The following is a 9834-nucleotide window of genomic DNA, read 5'->3' on the forward strand; positions in this document are numbered from 1 at the left end:
AGTGTCTTGAACAACGCGTGTCAATGGAGCCAACATTTAAAAAAGTGTTCTTATTTTTTTCACGGCAAATTCTTGAATTCTTGCTACCTGAACATGTGTACTAATACTCTAAGTAATATTTCAAACAAATCTTGTTTGTTTTTACAATGCCTGCTTGAATACAAGTATAACTACAACGCAACTACAACATCTAGTTATATTTTCTTGTTAAAGTAAATATGGGCTTGATGAAAAATACAGTGGATTTCAGTCATTTTTCTGGTAGGAACCATTATCCTTTCGTTGCGTTGAACAATTAAGTAATGTATATTTTGAGATGATAAGCGCGAGAATTTAAGAAACATGAAGAAACAAACAATCATATCCACAGAACAGACATCCCCAGTGTCTGCGTTGTGTTATTGCTTGTTTGCTTATGTTCGTTGAAAAGTTGTGTGGCTATTCTGAAGTGTTTAAATGGCTACTCTGTCATTACCACTTAAGCCGGTGATGATAACTCTGACGGATCTCTTTCGGCTCCCAAGATGGGTGCCGGAATCTTGTGCTACATATTTTGAGATTAAGGCGCAGCATTTCTGCTTCAACACACCATCTTCACTCATTCCTCTCTATGTAGTTAATTTGATTTGATATATGGGGTCGAACGTCCTAAAAACCCCATATATGATCATGAGAGACGCCGTAGTGGAAGGGTCCGGAAATTTCGACCATCTAGGGTTCTTTAATGCGCACCCAAGTCTGAGCACACGTACTTAAGTAGTTAACGCCGTCTTTATGTGTAGTTAACGAGCCCCGACACGTTTCGCAACTTTAAGCAACACATAACGCTTCCGTCTAGCTTCTTCCACGCCACTTCGTGGAAGCTTTTCGCAGCCGTGGATACTTCATGCTACCGGAAGAAGACGTCGACGCTCACGTGTCATCTTCGTTCTTATCACTGCGCCATCGCGCTGTAAGCCTACTGCTAAGATGCGGGCTGACATGTAATCACGCGTGCTCGTCTTCACTTGCTTCGTGCAGGGCAGGAGACTTTGGCATTACATCCGCCATCTCGATATTGCTACTTCATGACGTTGGTGTTCTTGTTTACGTTCTTTTTACTCAACGCCAATTTGTCTTCTTTCTTTCGCTGCTTGCCTGGACTAGACCACTTTACCAAGGTGAACTTTCAGGGCCGGAGTAGAGAGGCGGTATCGGGAAAGGAGAAGGAGGGGGGGTGAGAGGAAGGGAATCATGCGGGAAACGCATTTAGCTACGAGTTCTCACTGCAGTGATTCAGTAGAAAACGACTTTCTTCATTACAATGGCATAATAAAGAAATGAAGAAAGGTAGGTAACGAAACAATTTTACCTAGAATAGAGTGAAGAAGCTGTCGTTGAATTTGACTGGCGATGAAGTGCACTGCTGGAGTGAGAGAAAAAAATTGGTGTGATGAGTCTCCAGACACGATTGCGGACATAGCTCTCAGATGACGCCAAGAGGGCCATCAGAGGGCTCGGTAATGCCTGGAGAATGCGGCATGAAAAGAAAAAAAAAAGACAAAGATGAAGAGCGTAAGAAAAACTCGGGAGAGGATATTGCGGAATGGAAAAAAACGGAATTCCTCGTCTGCCGGGGCATCGCATTGTTTTCTCTTCTGTATTTCTCGTCGCAGATCTGTCTTTTTTCTGATGGAGGCGGAAATGTTGTAGGCCCGTGTGCTCAGATTTGGGTGCACGTTAAAGAACCCCAGGTGGTCGAAATTTCCGGAGCCCTCCACTACGGAGTCTCTCATAATCATATGGTGGTTTTGGGACGTTAAACCCCACATATCTATCTATCTATCTATCTATCTATCTATCTATCTATCTATCTATCTATCTATCTATCTATCTATCTATCTATCTATCTATCTATCTATCTATCTATCTATCTATCTATCTATCTATCTATCTATCTATCTATCTATCTATCTATCTATCTATCTATCTATCTATCTATCTATCTGTCTGTCTGTCTATCTATCTATCTATCTATCTATCTATCTATCTATCTATCTATCTATCTATCTATCTATCTATCTATCTATCTATCTATCTATCTATCTATCTATCTATCTATCTATCTATCTATCTATCTATCTATCTATCTATCTATCTATCTATCTATCTATCTATCTATCTATCTATCTATCTATCTATCTATCTATCTATCTATCTATCTATCTATCTGTCTGTCTGTCTGTCTGTCTGTCTGTCTGTCTGTCTGTCTGTCTGTCTGTCTGTCTGTCTGTCTGTCTGTCTGTCTGTCTGTCTGTCTGTCTGTCTGTCTGTCTGTCTGTCTATCTATCTATCTATCTATCTATCTATCTATCTATCTATCTATCTATCTATCTATCTATCTATCTATCTATCTATCTATCTATCTATCTATCTATCTATCTATCTGTCTGTCTGTCTGTCTGTCTGTCTGTCTGTCTGTCTGTCTGTCTGTCTGTCTGTCTGTCTGTCTGTCTGTCTGTCTGTCTGTCTCCCCACCCCGCCCCGCAGCTGGTTCCATCTGCGGGGCGGGGTGGCGTGCTGCTAGCAAGCGTCTAGTCCTATGGCACTATGATGTTACCTGTGCATCGTTCGGTACTTCACCACGGTCTGGCGATGGACCGCACTTTCGGGCGTACAACTGGTGTCGACTATGTAGCTCGCTTTGCGCAGGCATTCCTGCTTGATGTCTAGGCAAATCTTTAGTGAATATGCCTGTATATAGCGCGTTTTACGGACAAGCCTGCTCCCAACCGAACACGCAGAAAGTTGGTTTTATTCCATCTTTCTTTCTCGTGCTATTTTTGTGTGCTAGGTGAATGGGTACCAGAGATGATCAAGTTGCCCCATCTCTGCGAGGAGTGAGGTGCACGCGTTTAGTCTAACCTGACGAACCAACCCATTCCTATGGCACATACCTCCTCAAGTTTCTGTCCAAAATCTGCGCAAGAACGGCAACCTAAACAGCTATGCTGTTAAAGAAAAGTTGTATCGAAAATCCCAAGTGTGCAACCTGTTTACCTCAACGTTACTAACTTTGGGTGAACTGCCCTAAATTTTCTGTTTTGCTGAAGTATAGGCACTAATGCGTTTGTATTCGCCGGTTCCCAGTCAACGCAGACTTCTTTCGCTTCTAACACAAAACGCGCAGTTTTACCTCACCGATTCACAGATCTTCCCAGCGCAGGCCAGCACTGCATCGTATTGCGCATTCCGGCTGTGTCAGTGTTTCTTCCAAACGTCTTCCTCATAGTGTACCTGCCAACTCTTTCATTCGCTTGGTGCAGACAGGATCCCACTCGGGTACGCTAGACCTCACCGAAGGTTCCGCTTCCTTCGAAGCTATCCCCCCCCCCTAGATTCCAGTCCCCCTTTTCCTCTTGTCGGCCAGCAATTCGGAGTCGATTGTTTCTATGCTCCATCGCCACCCATTCTGGCCGCAGGGCCCAATGGCTGCTACGCATAGACATGGCTTTCTCGGCTTCTGGACAAGCCATCCGTGACTGATGGTCTGCTAGCGATTCAGTGACGATGAGTGAGTGAGTGAGTAAACGGGCGTGCCCATTGAAAACAAGCGAGACAAAACAGCGCCTCTTCGCGGGGAAGGACGCGCCTCGCACGCCACTGGCAATCTTATCGTCATCAGCAGCAGCAGCAAAACGCTTCGGCCACCATTCCTGTGGTGGTACACTAAGTGAGAAAGAGGAGACGCTCTCTTCTTTCTCTTCGCACGATTCGTCTCCCTTCTGATCTGCGTCGATTTGTTACTCGTCAGTGTGACTCGAGTCGGTGGATTGAATAGCGTTCGCGGAGAATGGGGTTCGCTTCATTCCCCTCTCGCGATTAATGAATGGAGGTTAAAAATAAAATTAAGGCGGGTGAGGGGCTTTTCTATCGCTAGCACCAACGGCCAGCCGAGCCGGCGAACAGCCTCGACACTCTTGCAGTACCGGCTTGGCTTTGACTTGGCTTTGCTGACAACATCAACGAGCATGGACGAAGGTCGACTTCAACAGTTCCTCCGCAAAAAAAAAAACGATTCAAGAAGAGCCAACATTGGCTTGTAGGCTGCTCGTGATGTCATTGTGGAATTGTGATTGAATTCAGGTCTTGCTGCTAATAGGTTTCATCACCAGACATGTTTCGTTGGTTAGCCCTTCGATGTCTGGTGCCATCCAAAATGGGGGATCGGCCACGAAAAGTATGGTACCTTACTTTGAAGTTGAGACGTCCCCGGCTACGCCACCGATTTCCAAAGAGAGGGAAGAGCACTCAACCCCTTGTCTATCCGGTTCCCTCTTGGCTATGTGTCTCAATCACTTCTCACATACAGGGATTCGTGCTGGGGCCGGGAAGTGAGACGCTACGACCTGTTTCTATTTACTGATTCAATTAATTTATTACTAACTACAAACATCGTATACCCACGTACATTAACAACTACACAAAATTATAACACATGATTTACACACTCGTAACGTGTGACGCAGGATACATAAGGGAAATAACTTTGACAATACAATGGTGCGACGATACAAAGTAAACGCATGACGACACAAACACGATGAAGTTATCAGTTACCAAAACCCGCAATGTCTCAACACTCCACCTCTCTTCCCGCAAAGCTAATCTAAATAAGGTGCATAAAGTACGTCTCACGAAAGGTCCATGTTGACGGGGGCCTCGAAGCTGGCTGTTCGAGTCGGGGCTCAGGGTTTCTTCCTGGGGTCATTGTCCAATTAGTCGGCGTCTTCATTGTCTTCGTCATCGTCGCCTTCGTCGTGCCTCTCAGTAATTTCCATCTTAGCCCTCTTTGGTAACGCTCCATTCACTCGCGTCCTATCCCTAACTTTCATTCATCATCGTACCGTCCTTGCCCCAGTCATCATCTCATCGCCCCTCATCGCTATCTCTTCGCACCGTAATCTTCCTCTTCCATTCCGTTTCTCTACCATCTCGAGCTCATCGTATCGTATCTCTGACCCCCTTCGCATTGTATCGTAGTCCCTTTTTGTAGGACCCGACTCCGCCCCTTCGTGGCACCTAACCAATTTCCACTGTTGACATGACACATTTCTCTGTCATTCAGTGTGTATCATCTTCGACGGCCGCCCCCGCGGCCCGCACCATTGGAAAACCCTCTCCCAAGCAAAGCCGAGCAAGTAACAATGTTCAAACTCAAGCCTCAGAGAGTGAGATGGGCGAGCCGTCCGAAGACACTTTAATTACGGGCGAACAATGGTGCCGATGCTTCCGACAAGGTGCGTCGTCTGTAATAGCCAACGTCCGGAGTTTGCAGTGTTGTGCCAAAATGTTTTCGACCGAACCAATTGCCCCAGTTTCTGGTACTTGATGAGCCCTGGAGACACGGAGGCTGACGGATGTCAGACCGGACCCGGCACAAGCGCCGCGGCTGGATCGCATTCCCCGAACCAACAAAAGGTGCTCTGCTGCTCCCCCATGCCACAAATCTGAACAGTGCGCGCGGATTATTTCCACCGAACACTGTCACGTTGTCTGTAGACAACAAGGTGCCGCCCGGTCCTCGTGTTTGCGCAAAGGGGGGGGGGGGCGAGAACAATAGAAATAATCCTTCCAGGTACTCCACTCCGAAACGCCCATTCGTTACACCGAAGTTTTTTTTTTCCTTTTTTTTTAATGCGTGGGTTTAAAAACGAGCGTAAACATCTTGAAACGACCAGGCTTCAGTCTGTGTTTGCGGGGACGTCACAAAGTAAAGTTGTTTTACCATACCAAAAGGGTTTGACTTCCTGGAACTTTTTTTTATTTTCTGATCGTGCGTATTCTTTCAACGTCAACTCCGTGAAAAACAAAAAAATTCTGGAGAAGCGAAGGGTTAAACCCCCTCTAGCACTCCCCCTGCCCTTGTTACGTCCATGGTTACTACTATATAATTTACAATACAGAGGGCTCCTGAAGTATTGAGGATGAGAGGAATCCATTTCAAAATAACGGTAACTTGGGTGTGCTGGTGGTCGAAAGGTGTTGCAGCGCGAAACGATGCGCGATCAAAAACTAAGACGCTCGCACACACACACACACCGCTGCATGGTTCTAAGTCTGAAGCACACCTCGTGTGCGGAACGAGGCGCGTTTCTGCTCTTCCCGTTCCTCGAGTGCATATGCGTGTCGAAGCACAGAGGCCGGCGTGGCGCCGCGTCACTCCGCTCGCCTTTCCTGCGTACGAGTGTTTCAACGCGTGTGCCCGGCAAATGTGTGGGTGGTTTCGACGATGCGCTTTTGGCGGTTCGGGGCCTCTCCGCACACCGCCTTGCCGTTATATACGTGTCAACGCGAGTGCGTTTCCGTTGGGTGCTTAGACCTTGTATCCATCCTGGTCTGGCGTATAGCTTTTGTTCGTTTCTGGCTGACGCAGGAGGTTGCAGCGGCTGCGTTGGCGTAAACTGAGCGAAAACGTTTCGCTGGCTGTCGTTCGTTCTTTTGTTTCCTCTACAACAGGGTTGCAGTGTAAGTGTTTCTATAGCCAACGAATGCGTCGCTGAAGACTTGTGCGATGATTCCCAAAGTTCGGAAGCCGTGGCCTTTTTTGGAACGTTGCTTAATGCAACAAGAGAGGAAGCAAACATATATGTAGACAACAACAACAATAGCAACAACAGCAACAACAACAACAGCAATAACAACAACAACAACAACAACAACAACAACAACAACAACAACAACAACAACAACAATAATAATAATAATAATAATAATAATAATAATAATAACAAAATTAATAATAATATGAAATAATGACAACATGAAATATTATCGGTCTTACGTGCAAGACCGCGATATCATCAAGACAGACACTGTGGGGAATGGATCCGGAAAATTGGACCATGTGTTCTTTAACGTATACTCTGACATCGCACAGCTACAGAGGTCTCTACCACCACGTGCAGTATTTGAGCACGCGTGTACCAGCTGGGATACACATATTCTTCACTCAGTCGACCTACTAGCCAAAAATAAAAATAGGACTGTTCGATTTCTCCTCAGAATTTAAGACAGTAGCCTAAGTGTCCCTAAATATAAGCGCGATCTTCACTGGCAGGTCTTGTAAAGACCGAAGAAAGGCCTTGATTCTGGCTGTTTTTTCACGGCGTTTATTATTCAAAAACAGGCAAACACAGAACCGAATAGATCAAACTGCCGTCATATGTTTAACGTAGAAGTCGCCATGCCTTTGAAGATCGTGAATTGCCTGTTGTTTCGTCAGATATTGTAAAAAATACAATATAAAGAAGACGTTTACCGCGCTTTGCATGCTCAATACGAATGACTCCCTATTTCTGATGCATATATTCACCTGATGTGGTGCCCCGCCGCGGTGGTCTAGTGGCTAAGGTACTCGGCTGCTGACCCGCAGGTCACGGGATCGAATCCCGGCTACGGCGGCTGCATTTCCGATGGAGGCGGAAATGTTGTAGGCCCGTGTGCTCAGATTTGGGTGCACGTTAAAGAACCGCAGGTGGTCGAAATTTCCGGAGCCCTCCACTACGGCGTCTCTCATAATCATATAGTGATTTTGGGACGTCAAACCCCACAAATCAATCAATCACCTGATGTGGTGCGCCTACCAGCAAGCGGTGCACCTACCAGCTTTCACGGGTCAAGCTACAAACTCGGTCTGTGGCGTCGCAAAACGTTGCGTGGTATATGCGTGAGCACAGGCCGCGATGTGGAATGGGCGTAGGTACCCGCATTAGCTCGGCCTTTTTCATGCGTCACTTCTGATTGAGAAACAAAATCATTTCTCAGCAACTCGCACTGTCTTGAGATTGTGGCGAAAAGGCTCCTCACGAATTCTGTTTCGCCCACTGCGCGCCACTCTGAAAACCACGCTCTTCCTCTCCGCTTTATCATTATGCATGCCTTCCAATTCCTCGACACAACAACACTGCGTCGGTGGTCACGTGACATAGATGCGACCGCAGTGGCGTGGGTGACACGCAGGTTTGTCATCTGCATGCTGCCGTTCTGCACTGTTGCATCTCAGGCTTTCCGCCAACGTTGTGGTTACGGCAGGCCACGGCACGGATCGTGTTTAGTATGTATCCGCTTGTCCAGCAAAATTGGTTGTGCGTGGTTCCCTGTCAATCCTCACAGAGACCAGAATTTCGAGGTTATACGTTGAATGTTTGCTTTTTCGTCGTCTACCTCGGATACCGTTATGCCGCAGACATGGTCCTCGTCCGGGAGCGCTTCTTCCCACGAGAACGAGCACTGTTCCGGCGAACTCTCCCCCGCTCCCAGCGCCAACTCTCACGCAGAGGGTGGCGAGCCACCATGTAGTTCCGAGGAAAACTGCGCTTCCTCCGGCGAGCTACGTCACAGAACGCCACCTGCAGTTTCGAGGAAGGCTTCGCCTTTTCCGCCAAGCACCGGGAACTGATCTCGAAGAGTAGAATAAAAACGTTATTTAAGGCCGTGCCGGCTTCATTTCTGAGGAATTTCGCCACCACCGACATCGTCGTGCTGGCTGGCTCTGCAAAAAAAAAAAAAAGATAAGCTGATATAGTAAACGTTGCTACCTGTTGCTGTTTTGAAAACGATTGCCGCCCTGTTCTGTTTCTGGACGAAGGCTTCAGTGACGTTCGTTCCACTGCTCGCCGCTATCGGCTACCGCTACCATTGCAACACAGTGAACTCCTAACAGTACATAGCACAAACTGGTCTGTCAGGACCTCACAGCGATAAAGAGGACGAGAGTGCTGACGTAAGAGTCCCCTCCGTATAAGAAAATTGATTTTTTCATTTTTCATTTGAATCCATCAATGCATCCATCAATCTGTCCCTATATCTGTTTCTGCCAGACAGTAAGTTCAGAAGTACGACGTGAGGAAAGCTGAGAGCTCGAATAGTCCCCGCACTTTTTACATTCTACGGGAACTTGGAAACCATGATTGGCCAACAGCAGTAGAAGCAATACTAGTTGGTGCAACTTTACCACGAGTTGTTCGCCCGCACGCCCGTAATTCAATACTCGGCAATATGTGCTGAGAGCTAGCATACGAGCCGCTCTTATCAAAGATTACTCTAGGAGGTAAATTAGAGCCCGTTACTAGGACGTCTTCACATTTGCATGGGCAAAGATACAAAAGTCTCGCAGCGCTTTCTCAAGGCGATTGGCGTGTGTCCCTTGTGAGTTTCTATTGGAATCGCGTAGCTGATTGTCAAAATGAACTCCAGTATATCATGCACCTCACTGATACATTCTACGTTCACGAACTGGTCAATTTGTCACTTCACTTGTGCTATCTTATCTTAGGTTGCGTTGTTTGGTTTTTTCACTCGGTCCTCATCAGTGTAGCCAGGCGAATCTATCTGCTCATCAAACCTTCTTGTGGTATTCTTAGCCGGTGGACCGCAAACATAGGTGGAAATGAAGCGGCACTCTTTGCCTTGTATAGAATGTTTTCTGTCTCGAAGGTGATTGCAACCAATCAGCATTCTCAGAATTCTTCGTCACTGATTATTTTTCTTATTGCAATTCCAATTCCCAAAACTCGTCGAGGAAGATTGCGGGACTCAGATGGTTCACAAAGCTAACGACTAGTTGAGTTCTTGGTAAATGCCTGAATTCTTTCTTGGGGGAAGAGGGAGAAACGAAGTCGTTTGCATTCGTTACTGTCGAAAGGCCCGAAAAGACCAGTTTTCTTCAGCCTCGAGCTGAAGTAGATTTTCCTCCTCTTAGAGTATGAAATTGTTATGCATAGGAAGACGGAACACGCCTGATTGCCAGTAGCTCCACTTCCTTTGCCACTTGTGGGAGAAGCAGAAGTCTAA

The sequence above is a fragment of the Rhipicephalus microplus genome, chromosome 7 (assembly GCF_043290135.1).
Source record: "Rhipicephalus microplus isolate Deutch F79 chromosome 7, USDA_Rmic, whole genome shotgun sequence".
Taxonomy (NCBI): Eukaryota; Metazoa; Arthropoda; class Arachnida; order Ixodida; family Ixodidae; genus Rhipicephalus; species Rhipicephalus microplus.